The 22,042-nt window shown below is 35.6% G+C and overlaps 1 protein-coding gene across 1 annotated transcript in view; it reads left to right on the top strand.

Moving 5' to 3' along the window:
• The window catches only part of LOC124352879 (hexosaminidase D-like), a 305,479-nt gene that overhangs the window by 20,909 nt on the left and 262,528 nt on the right, over nucleotides 1–22,042 (top strand). The window lies entirely within an intron of this gene.

Here is a 22,042-nt window from a genome sequence, read left to right on the forward strand (position 1 = left end):
GTACAATTGCTCTACATACGGAGTTATAAAATTAGAAAATGATGCTAGCCATTTGTCAGCATATGGTCAACATGGGTTCAGTATTAAATCTTAATACAAAGATAAAAGAATGTTTGCGTTAGTTTAAAAGGCAACATCACAGTGAGCTCTACTACATCTGTTGTTATTGAATTAAATTAAATACCTACGTAACTCTTATTTACCAGCATTGCACACGTTACAATAATACATATTTATTGTGAAACCAATAACAATTTTGCAAGGATATTGCTACAATAATATTTACAATTTGGAATGAAAATAGAGATAAGAATTACCAGCTTTCGATATTTAGGGACTAAATTAATACTGCGTTTAAAACATCAATTTCGTTATTACGTGAAGCCAAGAATTTAATTTTAAGGAGCCGGTTTTAATATTATTACTGTATTTTATTTAGTCGAGGATAACGATAACTGATGAAAATATTTAGCTCCACTGCAGTCACAATCTTGGCTAAAAGTAATTTTATATTAACTTTTGGAATTAAAAAAAGATTCTTTTGCGAGTTTATTGTTTACCCAAAGACATATTTGCTACTCTCTGATGGCCTGTGTGAAAATGATGCATTCATATGAAGAATTCGTTCTAAATATGTCTATTTACTCTACGATCTCGATATTTTTATTGTTTAAGAATTAATACTGTATTACGTTAAAGAACCTTTTATCTTGATACCTTTATGCTTGTAATTGTTATTTACATGTCATTAACATTTTAAATTATTAAATATAGGTTTTATAAATTATTTAAAACATATTATATAGGTTGAGCGTTAACAAGGCGCGCTGGAACATTTAATTTCTGTCTGTCGCCACGATGTATGGAAAATGAACTGACCTAAATTGAATTGAAATTTTGCTTTAAGATTCATTTCTATATAATGACTGCCTTATTTGATGCTGGTGTAAGTCTCTATATGGGACCTGGTTGAAAATTAGCGAACACTTTTGTACAATCAGACTTGAGTACAATCGTATGCTAGTCTAACTTGTCATTTGCCGTGAATTTGTTTTTGTTGTTTTTTATCTCGTAGGACAAGAAGATTAGAAAATTGCACCTAGTCCATTATAGACCTTTGCGCTGCTTCTGGAGGACAGGATATTCTGGATGGGTAAGGTTGGGGATAAGGGCCTCCTCCTGTCGAGATTCATAATGAAAAAATTAAGGTCAATACTAGAATTTCTCCTAAGAAAGAAATGAATTGTCAGCCGAGCTTTGGTGGGAATTGAATTAGGAAGGCATCCAAAGGTTAATGTTATCAAGCGATAACCTTTTTAAAAAATCATATCTTGTTAGATTGGCACACTTAAGACTCGTAAACAGTTAAATCAGCGTCATCCGAATACACTAGAGTGATTGTTAGGCTGTATGTGTGGGGTAATCAGCATCATTATCTCTGTGGCTGAAGATGATATAATTAATATCAGAGTATGAGAAAATTAGACATAAAAGGAATTAGAACAGATATTATATTGCTATAAAGGAAGTACTGATTTTGTCACGTCAAAATTCGTCAAAATTAAAATGCTACAATTTCAAATAGATTTTGAGTTAGTGAAAATGGGCTTTTGGTATTATAGCTTACGTATTGTAGACACTTTACACACTCTAGTAAGCTTTGGGAGAATTGTAATAACTACTCTGGGATCAAAAAGTATAGATGCCCGAGTTTTAAAGTTAACCGCAATACAATCAGTAGAGCAACAATGTCGCTAGTCACATTAAAATTCAGCTCGTTTATTTCTGCGTTTAGAACCATATTTCCCCACTGTATAGTTTGCGGTTAACCGCAATACAATCAGTAGAGCAACAATGTCGCTAGTCACATTAAAATTCAGCTCGTTTATTTCTGCGTTTAGAACCATATTTCCCCACTGTCTAGTTTGCGGTTAACCGCAATACAATCAGTAGAGCAACAATGTCGCTAGTCACATTAAAATTCAGCTCGTTTATTTCTGCGTTTAGAACCATATTTCCCCACTGTCTAGTTTGCGGTTAACCGCAATACAATCAGTAGAGCAACAATGTCGCTAGTCACATTAAAATTCAGCTCGTTTATTTCTGCGTTTAGAACCATATTTCCCCACTGTCTAGTTTGCGGTTAACCGCAATACAATCAGTAGAGCAACAATGTCGCTAGTCACATTAAAATTCAGCTCGTTTATTTCTGCGTTTAGAACCATATTTCCCCACTGTCTAGTTTGCGGTTAACCGACATACAATCAGTAGAGCAACAATGTCGCTAGTCACATTAAAATTCAGCTCGTTTATTTCTGCGTTTAGAACCATATTTCCCCACTGTCTAATTTGCGGTTAACCGCAATACAATCAGTAGAGCAACAATGTCGCTAGTCACATTAAAATTCAGCTCGTTTATTTCTGCGTTTAGAACCATATTTCCCCACTGTCTAGTTTGCGGTTAACCTTCAAACTCGGGTATCTATAATTTTTGATCCGAGAGAAATAATGTCTTCCTGCACGACAGTATCTACTCTGTTATTTTATTCTTTACAATTAATAATAATGATAGTTGGAAATACCACAAAGATATAAAAAATTTGTAGTTACTTGACCTTAATATAAGAACTTTCGACCACATTTTTGTCTTCTGCCAAATCGTACCGCATAGGGCAAAACGATTAATTAATTTATTTATGAATTAAAACTCTAAAGCCTTTGAGGAATACCTATATATTCTGCTTTTATTGCAGTTTTCTTTATAAAGAGTTAAATTTCAATATTTTTTACTTTTATGTTTTTCTGAGGAGATCTGGTTACGGCATGTCAAAGACGTTGGATTTTGGGTATCCGTTTTAAAAACACAGTAGAGCAAATACAAATACTGTCTAATACTGTGCATCAGTAGTCGAATGTGTAATGTACTGATTCCCCCATTACTCTGATTGATAAGACAGTCCCGTGGTTCATTGGGAGGACAGAATAAGACCCAAACCGACCCCTGCTGTTTTAAATAAGGGTGAGGTGAAGACTGCTAGCGCTACACAGCGGCTTAAATATTAACAAATAAAGATACAAGAATGACGCTATTCGTTAATCGCCTTAGCAAACTTTCCAAGATAATCCGATTTCTTTGGCGGGATCAACTTGCTCACTCTCTCTTTCTCTGTTCCCCCGCATGATATTGACGCGTTTGACGATATTGATAAACAGGTGAAGCAAACAAAATGATGTTCCATACATTTTTGTTTGAAAACTAAAATACGTTTATTTACAACTAATTACAACTCATTATCTGCCTAAAATTTTTTATTAATTATACTGCAAATCTATTTGCGTATAATACTGCTAATCTATTTGCGTATAAATACTGCTGGTGCTACAGTCTCATAGTGGAAATGTCCTCGTATTAAAATGTGTTACATGTACAAATGAGAAAATATATCTTACCCAATGCCTTTATTTACCTTCTATGAAATTTTGTGTTTAGTAAAAGAGAAAGAAGCTAAGATTAGTACTTTTTAAAAATGTATGTACCAAGAAGAATATATATATCATCATACAGAAACTGAACAACAAGATTGTTCAAATAATTTTAAAAAGGCCCATGTACGTGAAGATTAAAATCGATTTCATTATATCAATGGTAGTCTCGGAAATCATTGTTGGCATTGTAAAGCATAAAATAAACGTTTGGAAACACGACCTTGCTAATAGTTTAGTTTTAAACAATTTCGAATCAATTTACCGGACGGAGTAATGTGACTTTTTTAATTCCTGGCTATATAGTCTTACAAATGATAATACTACGCTGAATATAACAATATCCCATATTTTTTGTAGTATAGAGTAGGTATTTAAAGTATACACAATTTACAATATTTCAAATATTACTATACACTATAGATCTGGTGCTGTAGTTTTGTGCGAATGGCTTATGTAATTAAACGGATTTTTACAATTAGTTTTAATAATTTTAAAAAGTAAGTGTATTAATAATACGGAAGGTGTCAGTGTTAATGATATTAGATCATTTTTGTTTTGTTTTAGCTGAGTGATATAACAAGCACAATTGCACAGAGAAATAACAAACAATAATGAGTCAAACGTACATAACTCGAAATGTGATCCATGTCGTCAATGAAACAAATTACACAGCATTACGTCATGGGATTTAATTCCACTGACTCCTTTCTGCATTGTGAAAGAACACTAATTGCACAACGCTACGTTCCTAGCGACTGATTATTCTCGTCTGGGTTCTCGAGTCAACAAGCCTTTGAGTCTTAGGCCTTAGAATTAGCTGAATACATTTGAAGAAGCTAAAGCCAGTCTCGGATGAAAGCATCTGCAGTCCGATTTGAAGAAGGGTCTAGATTGTAGGTTAGGTTCGTTTTTGTTTGACCCACCAAACCCTAGTTCGGTCGACGAAGGTGTGGGGGAAGATGGCGTCATTGTGTGTCTACCCATGGCCCGCAGTCCCGCCGTCTCGCCGACAATCTACCTTTTGTTGACAGACAGAATTCCACAACCGATCCTTTTTTAGGCCGAGGATGAATGGCTCAAAGCCGCTGTACGATCAGCGAACAGACAACGCGTTTGCATCCCTCTGAGACCGGCGCATGAAACTTGGGTAAATACTTATAAGTAATGTAACTAGTGTTACCACATTCCTTAGAAAACTCATTGATTGGAAACGCGTTCGCCTATTTTGTAAGGCTCTCTTCTGTTTGAAGCTATTAATTTGAGCAGGTCTATTCTCTCAGTACTAGGTAAAAGTTTACACCATCTTTGAATTGATATTTTGAGACCTTGTTAGTAGAGTATTCTTGAAAATTTTATCTGATTGGATCACTTTTTCGATTCACGATTTTTGTCTTATTCAATAGAACTATTCTTAATAAATCTTGTTAGAAAATGTTTGATGTGATTTATTGTCATAAATTATGTTGTTTGAATCTTAAACTGACATTTACTAGTTTTCGTTCCTTATGACATGATTATGTCAACTTGAACGCAAATACTCTGAAAACCTAAATGTCAAATTATTGTCTCGTGGTATTGACATATTAAAGATATTGTTTATCTCAATACAACTCTAGTTTTGAAATCAAGTTTCGATTTTGTCTTAGGCTAAAATGCCATTTTCCTCCTTTGTTTAACCCCAAATGTAAATACGTTCCAGCAATGGCTTCTTTATTGCCACTAATTCTAACCCACGAGAATAAGGTGATTTGTCAAAGTCCACATTGAAGAAGGATTCTATCCAACATTTCTGAAATATCTATTCATATCAGTTTAATAAATCATCCTTAAAAATCGTATCTACTCGTTGTGACGTTCAAAATGGAAGCAATGTATTGTTATACAAAAAGCTTCAAAGAGTTGAACAAAGAGTTAGCAAAAAATATCACATTTTCAAAAAAAGCATTACAGTTAAATATTTAAAGTAATTAAATACCAACAAAACACGAATTTAAAATGCATTAAAACCTTCAACGTGTTTAAAAAACTGAGTAATTTTATTTAAGTAACCGTAATATTTTAATTTTAGTAAGTTTTCTGACGATTGTATAACTATCATTTATGTGTCTGACGGTCAACTGTAAGTGTATCAATCTACGAAAAATATAGTGTAAGTAAATAATTTATTTTTATTTATTTAATCTGTTCGAAGCCCTCATATTTTGACTTCCACCAGCATTTGCGCAGCTTACGATCGATTTCTTTCTTTGGAAAAATTCATATTTCGATTTCAAGAAAAACAAGGTTATGCAAACAGTGAAACTTTTGTGATCTAGGCTCTCGGCTCGTAGATCACAGTGTTCGTACCTATTGTAGACATATCAAGAGATCCTTTAAATTTTAGTAATCACCGGATCATTTGAAGAAACCGGAAGTCTGAATCTTGTTAAGAAGATAATAGTTTCATTGTAATGGCATTGAGTGGTGGTGGGTTTAGTTACACAAAGGTTCCCTCGGCGTGTGGTCTACGCATTTGCGAAGTGTCGGAATGAAATGCAGTTAAACTATAGATTTTCCGGGCCCTGATTATTTACAGAAGACTATTTGGCCACGTACCCGTCTTGGGATTAATTAGTGGTTGTCTACCGGAAACTTTCTTGGCACCCGAGGAACATTAGGTGTACATCAGTGCCAACTTTCTTTCATCTAGCCCAGTTCATCTCTCACTTTCCGTTCTTTTCCAAATCGGTGTTCCCATTCATTGTTATTGTGTAATACATTCTCTTACTGTTCTGGAATACTGTTGTCCAACGCTCCAACAACGGAACCAAAATACATGTCTTAGTCTACGCTATTTGTTAATTATTTACAGTATTGCTAATGATGTACAAGTCTTGTGTATTTTGAAAATTAATGAAGTGGAATGTGAATTCCTCTGATACGCCATTATCCTCCATGGCCAAAAAATAGCGTCTTACATTCTGGTAGGAAGTCATTTTTGGATGTAAATACAGCTGGTGATATTCTTGAAATTCTGAGATCCAAATTGTGAAATTCTTCAATTGTGAGAAAAAAACGCAGTTGCACAGCCCTAGCGGGTGAAGCGTATTGTTCTGTACAGAAAGAGGAAGCATAAAAAATTTCCAATAAAGAGCTGTTTTATGCTTACTGCTCTTTGCTTCAGTAATTTTAAAATAATCTCAATATTATTAACTTAATGAAAACCTAGTAAAGTATTGCTATGATAGATACACATCCTATATATTATTGTTTCCACAAGAACAGTAAATGGATTAAAAATACAGAGTGATTAACTCATGATTAAATTACAATTTGTTGAGCAACACAAAAATAAACATACGTTATTATTTACCTATCTTATTTACGAAACGAATTGGAAATAAATTACATATTGCAGCTGATTCAAAACTGTAATGGTCCGTGTATACAAAAGATCGGCCAAAGAGGGGTTCCAAAAAATACAAGAACTATGACGCTGTGGAGGTCAATTATCAACGCAATGGCGTCCTAATGGTTACCAGAATGCTCACCCGTAATGATGTGGTCTGGACCAGCCTTGACTTTTTATCCCCATTAGGTTCTGTAACACAATAATTTACTCAGGACGCAGGATACGTAGCGTCAGAACCCAATACCCAGGGCCGGATTTAAGCATTGGCGACATAGGCGTCAATTACAAAATTATGTCACTGGTCATGTTTTATTATCGTAGTTATACGTAAAAACTTGATACAAGACAATGATTGTGATTGTACAGGACTAGTGTATGGTGACATTGGGAGCAGAGCAGTGGGTTGGCGAGAGTATGAAGTGTCTCGCAGGTGCGAGGAGCGAGCAGCGGGTGCCGCACCTGCGGGAGTGCGAGCAAGGGTTCATGCTTGTAAAAGCAAGGTGCATTGACCAAGATGCTTCAAGCATACGAAATTATCAATACGAGGTTTGGGTTCCTTAAAAAATTGGACATGCTCTCTAATGATGAGGTATTCACAGCAAGCAAAACGTTAGTTGACAGCTACAACGAAGATCTAGACGAAGAATTAGCTTACAATTCAAGAATGTTTCCAACCAGTTTTGGTAGAAATGAATATGACAAAATTGAAAAGCACATTAGTACACAAAAGTGGATATATACAATTTTGTTGCAAAACGACGTAATATATTGCTTTCCTAATGTAGAAGTGGCGTTTACTACATTTCCTTGATAGTGACTAATTGTTCTGCAGACAGATCATTCTCTAAGCCGAAGCTGATCAAGAACAGACTCTGGATATCTGTGTCAGAAGACAGGCTAAACGTTTTTGGCCTTGCTTAGTATAGACCACGACTTTCTAAGACAACTCAACCATGAGGACATCACATACGACTTCATTACGGAGAAACTTAGGGAGAAACCAATCAGCAAGAGTGACTAAAGTGAAAATGATTTAGAGTACATTTAATTTATGGCTAAGATTTATCCATAAGTAGTTAATAATTACTTGTAATTTTCTTGTTGACTTACCCATGGTCACTAAAGTTTTAATGTTTACTTGTTTGGATTATCTTTACCTAAAATAACCTGAGTTGTAAATTAGCCATATTAAAGTTGTCTAATGTCTTAAATTTTCTCATCTATATGGGTACAAACATTATGTTATAATGGACGAAGTATTAATATTTTCAGCCCACACAGTATAGAATATTTAGAGCAAATTCCCTTAAATATCACCATATTGCACATATTTTTTCAAATTCTCCCCAAGGATGCCCCAATATTACATATTACCCATGCCACGAGTCATTTTCTAAATACGGTCCTGCCAATACCGACACGATTTTAGTTGGTTCGGTTGTCATGACAATATGGGTCGAAGCCAGTGAAAACTTTACCCCATTAGAAATATAAAAAAAACAGCTTATTCAAAAATTATTAAAAAAAGTTTTATCTTAGTGGAACATTGGGTTCCTCAGTATTTTTTTTACTTATTATTTATAAATATTTAGATATTGCAACATTTGGTTGAGACGAGGCTTTATATTATCTAAGATCCATTTACTGTCTAAAATCTTATTACTTACTATTCACCAATGTCAATTAATAACAAAATTTAAGTCAATGCATCAGCTTAGAAAGATCCTTATAAGCCTTATGTTCCTGTTATGATCCTGGGCTTACAAGTTTTTCCCCTGGGTGAAAAGTTTTCCTCTTCCTTGAATAGTAATTAATTAAAATACTTCACTGGAAATATTAACATTGTTTAGATATTTAAAACCCCAAAATACGAGAGCTATTATTTATTAGTTTACATAAATCGTTATGGCCAAAATATAATTCTTTGAATGTATACTTTTGTTATTTTGTTTATTTTTTGTATTAATTATAATTGTAGTGTTGAATGAATTGTTGTAAATATTTGTTGGTAGGCTATATGTTCATAGCTAAGATGTATAATGGTGCTATGAAGTTCGAAAAAATTGCATTTACTCCCCTATTAGAAATGTACCAGTCTTTGTAATCTTGTTTAATGTAATGTACAATTTTAGAATTGAAGTTAACTAAGAAGAAAATTCTCATATATATGTTTTTAATGTGATAAGGTCTTTTGGTTCGGTGAACGACTGTAAATAGACATATTTTGCTGTACATTTATCGAAACAGTGAGACTGCAATTAACTTCCATTTTGAATTGTATGAAAGGCAGCCAGGTCGTTATGGGAGGCGCGGAGCCATGACGGTAGCCAAGGTCGAATCTACACCATCTCTAGTTCTGTCCATCGCCGCGCCGTGCCGCCACGCCGTAACTACGACCAAATGATCTTTGTGGTTAGTTACAAGAATTAGTTACTCTGTGCATGAAATGTATTCACCAAGGTCATAACAAGCAACCTGTTTCTATTGAAATTTACATAGTGTCGATTTCCTTTCCCACAATAAAGAGATGAATCATCCCGCAGTGGGAATATCCTGCAGCATACGCTGTAATAATTTGACTTGATCCCATTCATTCGTGTTTCGCGGAATCAGCATCGATGCAGGAAGTGCTGACGCATCAGCTCAGCACGAGAGCGTGTCTAAATAGTGCTGAATCCAGTCGTCAGATTTGACTCTCACTCAGTCTCAGCTGCTTTTCATGCTTTCATGATACAAACATGGAAGAGCTCCCTTTATTATGAAACAAAGGAAATAGTGTATTATTTAGTACCTATTACACAGCGTGAGACTAAACAAGATCCTTAACACCGTTCAGTTACATAACAATTTTGTAATCATTGTTGTATTAAAATTATAGAGCCGTCAGGGAAATTTAGTTACTTAACGACATTGAGGGAATTCTAAATGTGTCTCCTAAAATATCTTTACAATAATTTAACACTGATTAGAAACAGGGAAGGTTTTCTAGAATAAGAAACGAAACTATGTGACTTTCCAATGTTATATTCTTGGGGGACATAACAGTGTTTTTCTCCTATAGAAACTCTCCTATGATGTGGTGTGTTATTTATCTCTGCGAATTCTTCGAGTGCTTAGGTGGCGAGGGTCCGTTATCCTTCAAAGGTCTCCAACCCCTAAACATAATTAACTATTGACAAGGTACACTTATTAATAGGGCTGTGAGTGCGCGTTCTTTGAGTGCTTAGGTTGGCGAGGGTCCGTTATCCTTCAGTGGCCTCTGATCCCTGAACATACACTTATTAATTTTATAATTATTTCTATGTTTCGTGCATAACTACTTGATAGCATTCCAAGGTATACGTGGCAACATTTTTAAGCTGATGTATTGACATTGCACCCAATCAAGCGTCATCATAGCAAAACTATTAATGCATCTTTAATTTGATGCTCCAGATGATAGTCGCAAATGAAATCTATCCGACTTGGAAGAAACATTTTTTTTATTACCTTTAAAAACGTAATTTATTGTTTCCTAAATCAATTAGTGATTTTATGAGTTGTATTTAGGATTGGAGTGAGGAAGTCTTCGATGTGGCGGCCGAGGCCTAGTTATAACCAAACGCGCCTGGCCCGCTCTGCTCTCCCCATATACTCGTTAGCTGAATATATTATACCCTCAACAAGCCCTGACTCAGCCGAGATTACGCATATCAAGCAACCGCCGGCTTGCTCTGCTCTCCTGTCTGCGGATGATTTACATGTTAACGTGTCTAGGAAAACCTCACGTGTAATCAGCTACTGGTGGGACCTCGCGTTTATTATACTTCTAAAAAGTGTCAAGGATTTGTGGAGTTGCTTGAAGATGAAACCTTTGGTTTAGAAATGCCTCGCCCAATAAATACACAATTTGGAAAAGTAGTGTTTTTATTAACATTTAGTAATATTCTAAACAGCAATTAGACGAATTTCTAAATCCATAAATCTAAAATATGTGGAGAATGTAATAAATAGTACATTGCTGAAAACGTTCAGAGTGTTAGCCCAGGTTTAGAGAACATATTCAGGTAAATTTGTAAAACTAAATCATCAAAATATTTGTATCAAGGACTTAATTTGAAAAGTTTAAATTTTCTGAAAAAGCAAAAAATGAATACTAAATAAAAATTAGAAATCTAATGAACTATAAACATATCCCCACAATCTATTGAATATTATGCAAGTTACAATAAAAATCCTTTAGAAAAATATTTAAATTAATTGAAAAGGCTACGTAAACTTTATGAACATTCCCAACTAAACCTCGTAGTCTAATGTGACGAGTGGACGAGGATTCTGCAAAAATTTTATTTTTAACATTTAGTGTTTATAAAATGAAATAGGTCCTTTTATGGAATTTATTTGGTTGAGATTTTATTTATCTTTAGACAAAACTAAAATATGAATAATATTATATTGTATGTATGAATTTCGTAATACATAATATAACCTCAGCAGAGTAGTGGAAAAGTGGAAGAAGGCATTTCGAAACGTAATATATCTTCTCTCCAAGTTTAAAACCCTAAAAACCAGGTGATAAACCCGGTTACGTCATAGTAAACAGAAAACTTGTAATGAAGTAGACGTATACTTGAGTCTGACTGAGAAGAATTGTGGTACAGTTTTGTTTCCGTACCTTTGTTGTGGTATTTAGTTTTCGTTTCTCCTGCCTTTGGTATTACGTCTCAGGTATATGCTATGTTTTGTCAAGAACCTTTCTGTTTTTAACTTTAATTATTTCAATGTTAATTTTATCGGCTTATTCATCTTTTCAATCTTAACCATATTTTTCAGGGTATGTTACTTGAAGAAGATAGCATCCACTAGTTCTAGAGATTTTTTTTCTACGTATAACAATTGCAAATGTCCGTAGTAATAACGTTCTTTCACTTGTTTCATTATCAGTTAACCACGTCTAACTGACTATTAAATTAAAGGAGTGGAATTAATATATGCCTAATTGTTTGACAGTTAGATTATGTTTTCCCGTAGAAAATAATTCCTTTTTTACTCTTGTTAGAAAAATAAATGTTGCTTCTCTCTGTTCTAAATGTTCTGATCGCCATTTTAAATTCATATTCTGAACCTTCCCCATTCCAGAAAGCGAAATGACATTTCAAAACAAAAAATAACTTTGATTATTGGCATAGATGTAATGGATTAGGTATGATTTCATAAAGTTATTGCAAAGTTATTGTCCGTTTCTGTGCGGGTCATAATGATATATTGCGGACACAAGTGATTGATGCATTTCAGTAACGAAAATAGAGTTGGAAAGTGATACTCAGACAAAGAATTGCTCAATGCGAATGACCCAAACATGGAGTGAGCAGTTTGGCACAGCTACTCCTCATTTGGACTGACTCAGCTCTTGTGGCGCCTACTGACACAGCATCTCGTCATCCCAGTCATTGTGTTCTACTTGTCCGTGGTTTGGCACTTCTACTGCACCTTTGGACTGACTCAGCTCTTGAGGCGCCTACTGACACAGCATCCCGTCATCCCAGTCATTGTGTTCTACTTGTCCGTGGTTTGGCACTTCTCCTGCACCTTTGGAGTGACTCAGCTCTTGTGGCGCCTACTGACACAGCATCCCGTCATCCTAGTCATTGTGTTCCACTTGTCCGGGTGGTTTGGCACTTCTACTGTACCTTTGGACTGACTCAGCTCTTGTGGCGCCTACTGACACAGGATCTCGTCATCTCAAGTCACTGTGCTCTACTTGTCCGGGAGGTTTGGCACTTCTATGCACATTTGGACTGACTCAGCTCTTGTAACATCTACTGACACAGCATCCCGTCATTCCAGTCACTGTGCTCTACTTGTCCGGGTGGTTTGGCACTTCTATACACATTTGGACTGACTCAGCTCATGTGGGTCCTACTGACACAGCATCTCGTCATGCCAGTCATTGTGTTCTACTTGTCCGGGAGGTTTGGCACTTCTATGCACATTTGGACTGACTCAGCTTTTGTGGCGCCTACTGACACAGCATCCCGTCATCCCAGTCACTGTGATCTGCTTGTCCGTGTTGTTGACACAGGAAGCTGTGCACTTAAAGTAGTTAAACAGAGGTTGTCGTAACTTGTTAAACTAAACCATTCTTGTGTCACTGTTTAGCTTGCTCTTAGTCACAATGTGTCTAGCCTCTACAATATTGAAACTAAAGTAGTACGATGAATATATTTTTAGGCTTGAAACTCGTGTCTAAAGTAGCTTAATATGTCACTTATACGTCCAAATAACTCAAATAGCTTATAGTAATTAATATATGTTAACACCATTGTATTCAAATAACTCCTAGTATGAAATGACGCACGAGTCCAGTATTGAAACGACTCTCATCTGGTATTTGCTAGTTACTAACAATTATCTTTCTTATTTCAATATGGTGACCGTTACAGTGCTGTATTAAATAATTAAAAAGGTAAAGGTGATATGTATTGTTGCTGTAAATATAACATGATACATTTCTCGACCTATGTTTATGTGACATTTTTTGTGTTATATGGAGTGCTGTCACCCACATATATTTGTGACACCCTTTTGTGAACACCCTAACCTGTGGAGTAGTGAATTTAATTCTTGACGAAATTATGTTTTTATTCAGACAAGATAAGCTATGAAATTTGTAATTAAACCTATAAAAACGACGAAAACCTAAGCGTTGCGGACGTATGTATTGTACAGGTTGCGAGTTCTATGTTTTTGTATATAGCAAAGTTCCAAAAACCCTATTATATTTCATACGCATGTATTCATGCCACCAATGATAATACTTTACTGTTTACTTAATTTTACTCACTAATGTTTAAAATTACTCGTATAGTAGAATTTATGATTGACAACGTATTATTTTAGTATTTTAAGACGAGGGAATACTAAAATGTATAAAGTGGATAAAATTCAGAAAAAAATATCAAACGTCGCTGTCTATTTCATAAAATAATGAATAATTATATTTTATTATATTTAAATATGTCATATAATAGTAAACATTTCATTTAGTTAAGACTATTGATATGAAAATTTTCATGGAACGGAGACAAAATAACTAATACATGTCGGTACCCAGCCTTGATATTTAAAAGGCTACGTTAAATGTACGTCGCGAGTTAACTTGTATAACCTAGCAATAATTCATATAAAACATCTTTGGAGTTCCCATTGTAATGCAGTGGTTTATTTTCCTTTATTTTATTTCTTGTAAGAAGTCCCCTCGGTAAATCAAGTGACGGGTCGTTTACTGATTAATATATTGGAGTTCCCCGCCGCGCGTACACTGGGGTTTCCGTGTGGACATAACCTTAGCTAGTATTTACGTAGCAAGTAACCCAGTGTGCTGTTGTACAAGGCTTAGACCATATTGGATGGATCACATACCTTATAGCAATAAAATTTAATCACCAACAACGTATGTATGTCAGCAAATATAGTGCGTGTTTTTGTATTCTTGTAAAAACAACTTTATAAGTAATAGAAAAATTACCCCAGGTTTCACGTTTGGTCAATTACTAAAAGATAAATGATTACTTTGAATTTAAGTGCATTCAACTGACGTTTATCTTTATAATTTATTAATTTAACTAAATTAATAAATTATGAAGATAAACGAAATACGAATTTGTACGATTATAATTATTGGGTAATTATTTATTAAAATTCAATAACTCTTCGTCACATAAGGCTAACCAGGACATTAAAATATTTATGTATTAAAAAACACAAACTAACAAAGCATCAATAAATGCTATTACTTACTTTATTCACGAACACGTCTGTAAAACATAAAATATATAAAACTGAAGTAAAGTCTGCATGTTTGTACAAACAAAAACATTTAGTTATCCCTCTAAAGTACGAGTATCAACTCCATGTCCCCAGTTCCGCGCCCTACTCCACCGCCCTCGCCCTGAGTGGTGGCGACACCTGTGTTATTGTCAGTTGTATATTTATAGCTAACCCCCTTCCATCCCTACAAAGGGCGGTAATGTGACGTCATTCCCTTTATGACGAGGGTGACCCTTTAGTGGGAAACAGGCAATAAAAACGACTGTTTAAAACTGTATGGTATTATAATAGTAATTACAATGCTGCATAACTGCTTTTGTTTTGGGAGAAATTTATATTTATATATTTTATTTTTTATTTCAGGTAATGCGGTGATCTTCTATCAGTTGTGTACTCGTATTTGTGATGCATTACGTTTGTAAGTAGTCTTCTCATTCACTGTAAAATGATTTTCTACAATATTTGTATTGTTGTTAGTGAACGAAGCTATTTCCCAAAGGTAGCCCGCACTTCAGTATTTTGAGGTATTACCGTGAAGTTTTGTGGAAATGTTACTCTTCACATAAGGAAGAAGACATGAATTCATTTTTATGACTCTCCAAAGGAAAAACAGCTTCAGTTTAACGTAAGACTGAGTAAACTTGTTTGAATTTATAATTCTTAAAGTCTCCTATATCTGTCTATTTTAAATAAATAACTGTGCTCAGAGTATAATAAAACGTTCTGCGAATTTTAGTAAAAATTTCAAATCTTGATAATAATTTGAAAAAAGTATTATGTACTTTTCACTTAAAATACTTTCATTGCTTAACTTTGAACCTTATTTGTTCAGTAAATAACAATCTCATAGACATCTATTTTTGTTACACTAGAATTTCATGTTTGCCTCAAAAGTGTAGCAACCAATACCACTAATTACGATTTTAAAGAAGCTCCTTTGTTTTTTCCAGTAAAAAAAGTCAAAATACTGTACAACTATGGGATATTGATTTATTTCCCATTGTTGTATATATATCTTTAAAAAATTTATTACACAATCTGAAGGCAGAGGTAACTCGAAATAGCTGGGCAGGAAAATCATAATAGTTCTCCCATCTGAGCAGCTGTATGTTTGTGGCAAGATAAAAACGCTAGGCATTGTGCTTGACAAAGAGCTCACATTTTCTGATCACGTCACCCACGCCATTCAGCGATCCCAGAGAAGGCCTATCGCATTGTATAGGTTTAGATTTAGAAACCTGGTTCCGGTATCCACCAAAATTCAGGTATGCAGTTAGTTATTTTGTCGCTACTTTATTACTGTTATACAGCATATAGGAATATCCTCCCAAGTGAGGACATGGGAAGGATTCAAAAACTGCAAAACAGTGCAGTAAGGTACATCCTCTCGTGTTTTGATCACGTGTTCCCCTATCGCGAGGCTGTCCACCTGTTTCCTATAGACGTCTTCTGCAGGATGTAGACGTGCTGCATGGCCCACAAAGTCTTGCTTCTAAAGGAGCTGGAGTACCGGTGAGAGACTTAGATCCTGGGAAGAGGTTGCTGAACGATGCGTCCGCAGTGTGGAAGGTTGGACTTTCCCAGAGTTAGACTAAAGACTGGCCGGCAAAGCTTTTCCTACCTTGGGGCTTTCTTTATAATGATCTTCCCGAAGACATTAAATGTGTTGTAGCTTGTAAAGCCTTCAAAGCTAAATTAAAACAAATGTTACATGATTGTATTAGTTTGCAAATTGCTTAGCTGTTTAAATACTTTATTACTTTTAATTTAGTTATTAGTTTAAGCAGAGCTAGTATTAATGTTCCTTGTAACTATAGTAATTTATTACACTAGTTATGCTGGAAAACGTTTGTAAACAAGAAACCCCCTTATACAAAGATATTTTACTTATTTATTCCCAAAATTGGCGCACCACAAATTGGAAATCATATATAGATTGTTGCCTAAATAATTTTTACAGTACGGTAATCAATCATATTTACCGCGTGGAATTTGCAGGATTTGAGGACTTAACCACAGGCAGTTAGGTGTAGTACTTATTTTGTTGTGTACTTTGTTATCTCTTTGGGTTTGATAACGCATCATAACTGTACACAAGTCTACACAATCATAACAGCTTTGCTTGTACAACAACGGTTCAACTAAGTTATCTCTAGTACAGTTACTGTGGAGATACCCTTGTGACAACTTAAACTTCTTAATTATACACAGTTTAGTAGCTATGTGTTTAACTATTGTGTCTTTATTCTTTTATAAACTATGAATTTTTCTCTCTTGAATATTGTAAAAGCGATTATATTGTTTTTGAGAATATAAGGGAATATCAGCTGTTAGGTAGATGTTGTAGCATTAATAATTGTTATTATTAATTGTCTTCATATTAACACTAACCGAAAAATGTGTTTCTTTTAACTTAACCGTAAAAGATCCCCCTCAAAACTTTATTTAGTTTTTTAAACTATCTACTTTTTAGTTTAAACTACCCTAGTTCAAAAGTATATATAACATGCGACTTCTGAAAACGATAACTGCAATAAAACCCTTAAGTATTTGAAACTTCGCACAAACATTTATGTTATAAACATCTGGGCTAGATTATTGGGTAATGTTGGTACGCCATTTAGTTTCAATATGGCGGTCGTTCGAACTGTAAACCAATGCACCACAACGTTATGTCTGATCCTAGAGGAAACACAGAAAATGTTCTGGAATGCTTACAAAATTTCCCAAACATTTCTTAATTAATCATGTTTTTATCTCGAGTTTTGGATAGCGAGTACACGTAAATCCCGTAAGAATCTTCTCTCATCAAGAACTGGCAAGGGAGTGCTGGAACAATTTCAAACTGAAAAAAGTTACTTAAGACAAAAAACGGACTTATAAATATTTCGATTTGTTCGAAGGCCAGCTTAGTACGCCATTTCATTTCACGGATTTCGAAATATTGAATGCATATAAATCCCATCAGAATACATTAATAACATTTCAGTTCTCACAACATTTACCGTCTGAGCCAGAAGGCTATCCATCACTTGCAGACGTAAACAACCTTCTGGAGACTATAAGTATAGTTTACATTAACGTCAAATAATTCCACTATTTTACCGAGTGTGGAATCTTGTACACTACTATTATTGCAATACGAGTAGTGAACTTTACTAAAAATACTGTGTGAAAAATTATGTTACTATTTTTGACAATGATTTATCACTTTTTGCTTTAGCATAATTTGTAAACATCTGCAGGCTTGCAGGAACATTACTTGGATCCTTCTCTTATTGTAAATACCCGATGAAAAGGCCTAATATCGAACAAAGCTGGTGGTGAGTAATGGGTAGAGTAGGGTATAGTGTGAATATTGAATAAGTCAATCTTCAGCCCTGTATCTCAGCTATAAATACATGACAGACCTTAACTGACAGATGGCAACATTTCTCATTCAGCCACTGGCCTAGTTGTTCCTGCTAGAGCACTCGTACACAACAAATGGTAACACCCACAACAACCTCTCCAATTGGCGTCGTTTCTGTTAATTTTATTTCTTTTCATAAGACATTACACGGATTAAGTAATTGTAATAACTCAGTATGCCAATCAATTATTTACATCTTCAGAGCTTTTTTTATCACTTTATTAAGCATAACTTTAATCCTGTCAAATACTATGTATGAATATTTTGCAATGTTAAATTTTAGATAGTGTGATCCCATAATTATCTTGTCCTTCACTTTTCCATATTGCCTCTTAAATAAGTAAGTGAAGCTAGAAAAGTCATAGGTCTGATTGGACACCATAGTCCGAAAAATGGCCTCTTACAAAGAATCTGACTCTTGTCTATGTAGAGGGGGTGCCGAAATCCAATAAATTAATAAAAAAGGCAATACAGGCAATAAAGTGATGCCCTACTGATGCCCTGACACTGCAGGAGCCCTCTGTTGGCTTAAATAAACACCCTCTTGTAGAAATACGAAAAGCAGTCCCGAGGGGGAGTGATGAATGGACCGGTGGGAGCTTTATTGCGTCAACTTACCAGCCAAATCCGCTGATAGTGCATCATCATTTCCCCTGCCGTCCAAAAAAATCAAACTCTCTGCGGTGTCGAAGCACTATTGCGTATGTCACTGCCCAGGGCGTTCATCCTATTTATATCTCTTTCTATCTCATGTCACAGTAAGCTATTTACTGCAAGGTTAGCTGATGCTACTCTTGACCTAATTAGAGGCTCTGTGTGGAAGCACTATTGAAGATGTCGCAGCCAAGGTTACTACATCCTATGTGTATCTCTTCCTATCTCGTGTCTCAGTGACGTAGCTACTGCAAGCTTAACAGATCAGATGGTACGCTTGAGCTAATCACAGTCTCTGCAGTGTGGAAGCACTATTGAGGATATCACTACCAACGTCGTCCATGCTATTATATCGCTATCCATTTCTTGTCACAGTAAGCTAGTGCATCTAGCTACTGCAAGATTAACACATCAGGTGATAGGCTTGATCAAATCACAGGGTCTGCAGTGTGGAAGCACTATTGTAGATGTATCAGCAAAGGACGCTACATCTATATCTCATGTCATAGTGAGGTAGCTACTGCAAGCTTAGCAGATCAGGTGCTACGCCTGAGCTAGTTAGAGACTCTGAAGTGTGGAAGCACTATTGAATGATATCGCGCCCAAGGTATGTTATCCTATTTATATCTCTATCCATCTCGTGTCACATTGAGATAGTTACCGCAAGCAGAGCAGAGCAGCTGATAGGCCTGAGCTAATAAGAGGCTCTGCAATATGGAAGCAATATTGAGGATGTCGCGGCCAAGGTCGCCCATCCTATTTATATCTCTATCCATCTCGTGTCACATTGAGATAGTTACTGCAAGCAGAGCAGAGCAGCTGATAGGCCTGAGCTAATAAGAGGCTCTGCAATATGGAAGCAATATTAAGGATGTCGCGGCCAAGGTTGCCACATCCCATCTAATCTCGTGTCATGCCGAGCTCGCTACCGCAAGCAGAGCAGAGCAGCTGATAGGCCTGAGTTAATCAAGGGCTCTGCGGTGTTACAGCATCATTGTGGAGGTCGTGGCCAAGGTCACTACATCCTATCTCTATCCCTCTTTCTATCTCGTGTTACCATGGGCACGTGCTCCATTACACTTGATGCTAGGCTCTCTCGTACGGTGACTTCCTAGTACCTCAGGCCTAAATAAAAACTATTTATTTAACTGCATCAACATATTTTTAGAGTTTACAATAATTGTGTTTCTTTATAAAATATAATAGAGTAGAACACGATTTATTTGAAATAAAAATAGTATTTTTTTTTAGATCACTGGTGGTCGTTCGTCACTAGAACCCCGCGAACACTGCCAAACAGTTCGCTGGTGCAATATGTTGCCGTTCGTAAATAGAAATCCGCAGACACTCCTAAACCATCTAGCTAGTTCACCCTGATGGTCGTTCGTCACTAGAACCTTGCGAACACTGCCCAACAGTTCGCTGGTGTAATGTGATGCCGTTCGAAAATAGAACTCCTAAACCAGCTAGCTAGTGCACTGGTGGCCGATTGTCGGTCGTAACTAACACCCCGCGGTCACTGTTCAACCAGTTCGATGGTGCAATGTGATTGTCGGTCGTAAACTAAAACCCGCTAAACCAGTTCGATAGTGTAGCCGATTGGTCGGTCGTAACTAAAACCTCGCGTTCACTGTTCAACCAGTTCGATGGTGCAATGTGTTGCCGGTCGTAACTAAAACCGCAAACACGGTCACTGTTCAACCAGTTCGATGTGCAGCCGATTGTCGGTCGTAACTAAAACCCCGCGGTCACTGTTCAACCAGTTCGATAGTGTAGCCGATTGTCGGTCGTAACTAAAACCCCGCGTTCACTGTTCAACCAGTTCGATGGTGCAGCCGATTGTCGGTCGTAACTAAAACCCCGCGGTCACTGTTCAACCAGTTCGATAGTGCAGCCGATTGTCGGTCGTAACTAAAACCCCACTAACATTGCTAAACAGACCTCAGTGCTGTGGACGGTCATTCTTTGATTCTGCTTTCAATGGATTTGTCAGTGAGACCTGTATGGTGTCGACATTGTTAGTGAATTGATAGTTGATAAGTAAATATTCTCTTTTATTGCAATAGTATTGGTTCTGTCCACATACCAGAATATAATGGTCAAGCAACCCAACGTTCCGCCCAACGGTTGTTGAAGCTGATCTGCCCGCCATTGTTCTCATAAGTGGGCTGGACTATTGTCTAAACGTTATCCCATGTAATCTCGCTTATCTCCAGTTTTTTTATCTTTCACACTACAAAAATTGTTTGACCTGTGCATAGTAACTTCTTAGTCTGTGTTTTCACCAAAAGTATCGGTATATCGCAGTTAAATATTCAGTATAAGTAACAAGCAGTTAATTTAAAATTAATCGTGAGTAAGTTTGACACAATTTGAATTATCTTGTCATTACTTCTTTGTATAATTAAAAAAAAATGTTGCAATAAATTATCGGTTTAGTATTCTTTTACTTAAAACATATATTTTAGTCACGGCAATGGCCGGGGACTGGTTGCGGGCCGTGTAGAGATGGTTTTGCACCATCTATGGGGGGGGGGGGGGGTACATGTAGGTGGGTAGTGTGAGTGGTTGAATAAATGAGGTTTTATATTATTACAACTTGATTGGATTGACAATTTGAACAGTTTAAATGGATATATTTAAAGTCTTATTGTATTTTGTTTTGTATGAATGTTATTTCAGTATATATATATATATATATATATATATATATATATATATATATAGCTTAGTTAAAAACGTATAATTGCAAGTATGTTCTGTAATCGTAAGAAAAAGAGAGATAAACAGTTCTAACTCCGCTTTTAAAAATTAAGACATATTTCATTTTTATCTTATTAATTTAAGATACCTTTTTTGAAGACAGAAAAAATGTATCATTTCAGTTATATGGAATTAGGACTAATATTTAGAATTGTCTTTCATTCAGACTCTCAGAAGAATTTACAATAAGAATATAAATTGTTGCACAGTGTTTAAAAAGTTAACTGGAGGAATTTTAATTTTTATTAGTAGGATAGATTTATTTTAAGTAATTTTGTTTAAAACCATGTTATTTTCTTAAATTATTATACTTAATTAATACATATAACCATACCATTAAAAATGCCACTTCCTAGAGATATACATACTGTAAAGATATTATGTTAATATTTCCAGCCCTTTTCAAGATTTTCTGGAGGTTTCAGCTTCAGCTTTACATTACTCGTTTGCTCGTGACTGCTTTCCGAAAAATTTTCTACTTTTACTGTGTGTAGAATCATAGGGATCCAGATTACAATATTCTAGAA

The sequence above is a fragment of the Homalodisca vitripennis genome, chromosome 1 (genome assembly GCF_021130785.1).
Source record: "Homalodisca vitripennis isolate AUS2020 chromosome 1, UT_GWSS_2.1, whole genome shotgun sequence".
NCBI lineage: Eukaryota > Metazoa > Arthropoda > Insecta > Hemiptera > Cicadellidae > Homalodisca > Homalodisca vitripennis.